The 2,883-nt window shown below is 40.1% G+C and overlaps 1 long non-coding RNA gene across 1 annotated transcript; it reads left to right on the top strand.

The window, feature by feature from the left end:
• Positions 1-1,264: 1,264 nt before the first annotated feature.
• LOC142699116 (uncharacterized) lies at positions 1,265-2,638 on the top strand. Its single transcript, XR_012866001.1, has 3 exons — positions 1,265-1,365; positions 1,747-1,864; positions 2,426-2,638. It is a non-coding gene; the product is annotated as an uncharacterized LOC142699116 (long non-coding RNA).
• Positions 2,639-2,883: the final 245 nt, after the last annotated feature.

Genomic DNA, 2,883 nt, shown 5'->3' on the forward strand with positions numbered 1-2,883 from the left:
TTGTGCCTGGGCTTTTCCCACATCTCTTGACTTCTCCGTCCAGGCCGGCCTCCTGACATGACGTTTCATCCCATGTGATTGATGCATGAATTTTCATCCCAGGAGGCTGGACAACAGGGATGCGTCGCCATGACTACAGAGACCAGAGTAATTAAGTTTTTTTTGGTTTTTTTTACCTGCTGTTTTCCGCAGCAGCAATTTGGTGGAATTTGCCTTGGACCCCGCAGGAGTTACGCTGTATACTTTTACGCAGCGTAGCCACCCTGTGTGAACATGGCCGATATGGTTTGTAGATGCAGTTTTGATCTTTGTGTTTTTAGGCGATCTGCAACCTTCGAAGCGTTTTTGTTTTTTTTTATAATATTTTGTGATTTGCAACAACTTTTAAATTGATATGACATTTTTTTTTCTATTTAGGAGACGGCTTCTTTGTATCCTGTGTACGTAGATACTGTATTCCGTCAAAGCCGATTCCATCAGGTCAGCTAAACTGATGGCTGGGCTGAAAGCTGCTCCTGACCTGATGGAATCTGCTTTGAAGAAATATTCCATTTCTATATATACAGAATACATAGAAGCCGTATCTTGAAAATCTTGAAAAAAATAAGTCAATTTAATAGTTGTTGCAAAATCCTTCTTGATTTCTTAGTGTGCATGGCCTTTAAGTGTAGGAAATCCAGTGTATTAGCATGGATTTATTTATCAACCGTGTAAATGGAGTCGACTGCGCTATTGATTCCGTCGGAAAACCGGAAACCTGCTGGAATGGTGACGACCCATTAGCAATGGTGATGGAAACAGAAGCTGTGGTTTCAGTTTCTCTTTCCGTTACGGGGTTGACCCGACGGAAACCTCAGACGGAACCCCGGAATGGAAAGCGAACGCTGATGTGAACAGGCCCTAATGGATGCAAACTGATTACAATCCGTTTGCATCCGTTTTACAGATCAGAGTAACGGATTATACGAGGATATTGTGAATTTAGCCTTACATGATACTGCATTTATAAATCTATTAAGTCTGTCGGACCGTGTGACCCCCTTTGACTAAGCAAATCCTGCAGCATCTGCTGTGTGGACCAGATGTCCGTTTTTCCATTCATTCCTTTGAGAATCGCATGGAGACTCATGGGATTGAATGGAATGTCTGACTTCTGATCCACACAGCAAAAGCTGCAGGATTCACTTAGTCAAAGCGGGAGGCTGAAAGTATTAGTGGATGAAGTGCTTGGTGTGTACAAACAGGAGGGGGGGGGGGGGCTGAACATCCGTTATTTAAGAAAGTGTGAAAACATCCGACTTCCACGTTTCTACAACGTTCAGTCATTGGTTCACTGGCCCAGCTGGAAGGAGCTGCTTTCAGATAGTAGGTATCTCCCTTTATTTTATGAAGTCTATAGACATTATAATTTCTAGATTAATAACCTACAAAATAGATTTATCATCCGTTATAGTAAAACGGCAATGCACCATGTAATTCCATGGTGACATTGTAAGCCCATCCCCAGTCCTGGCAGGATAGTGGCGACTTTGAGCATGATTTGTTGTATTGATAATTGGGGGGTTATCAGTATAACACCATGTGAAAATAGCTAAAATAACTATAGTAACCAGTGTGATCCCTGTTGCTGTAATGCCTGTAAATGTATGTAGTGCCGTGGTCCTAACCAGTTGTTTTCTATACAGAGGTTGGCATTTGAAGCTTAGAAAATATCATGTTTTATTAACATTATTTTCTGTCTTGCAGGCATGAAACGTTGATTCTCTGGTATGGACCTCAGAAGGACTCTGAACAACCACCCACCGTTGCCCTGCTATATGCTAGTCGTTGAATCATCACCAGGGCATCAAGCCGCAACAAGATGGTATGTATTAGTTCTCATTTGTCTTATGTCCCTGACATTAGTTTAGAATGGCAATCCAAAGCTGGTACCCAAACTGCCTATTCATGATCACTTAAAAAGTATAATGGTCCATAACCCCCCATTATGGATGGCCCTTTCTGTGTTATTGGAGTGGTTGTGAGGGGATTGCTGGTAGATTGTTAATAGGTGGCGCTTATCTTAATATTTGAGATGAGCAGGGTAATAGTATATTGCAGCCCGTTATAGTGGCTTACTTTACAGCTATCAAATAGTTTTCTCAGTTCTGGATTTGTAAGGGAACTACAGGCAGCTAGAAGATGAGGACGAGGCACGTTTGTTAGTATATAGTGGAGATGTGGTTTGAATAAGGATGGGTATGGTTTAACTATTCACCTTAATGGATGAACAAGTCTTTATACAAAGGTGGAGAGTACAGATATGTCTTCAGCTGCAAATCAGTGGATGATTCCTGCAAAACTTGTCTTTAGTTGTCACGGAGTAGTGTCCATTATATGGAAAATAAGAGGTTAAATGAATTGATGATTAAACTTTCTTTTCTAGATTTCACCGACTGGGAAAACCTCCACTTCTGCTATGCTGTGTAGTAATCCACCATTTGCAGTATGAAGAACGCAGACAACATGGAGACCTGGTGGCACCCGATTCCGAATTTCTACAATTGAGCCATGTTAACCCTTAATAGTAAAAATGTAGATTTCAAATCGAAGCTACACTTTATTTACATAGCTTTAAGTGATTTTGAAAAACATTTGTTCCACGTTTCTATTACTAAATAAATAAAAATTGCTTTTACCTTATTTAAAAAAAACATTTTGTGGTCTTTTTAATGTTCCTGCCACAGGAATCTCCCCTGGTCCTGGATACTAATGAAACTCTCTGCTTTGGTCAGTGTATTTAGATATAGCAGTAGGGCAGCAAAACTAGGACTGCATCATTTAACTTTTCATCAATGTGTAATATAATTTTTCCTTTAAATAACATTTTAAAATAATAATATT

This window comes from Rhinoderma darwinii, unplaced genomic scaffold (assembly GCF_050947455.1).
Source record: "Rhinoderma darwinii isolate aRhiDar2 unplaced genomic scaffold, aRhiDar2.hap1 Scaffold_130, whole genome shotgun sequence".
NCBI lineage: Eukaryota > Metazoa > Chordata > Amphibia > Anura > Rhinodermatidae > Rhinoderma > Rhinoderma darwinii.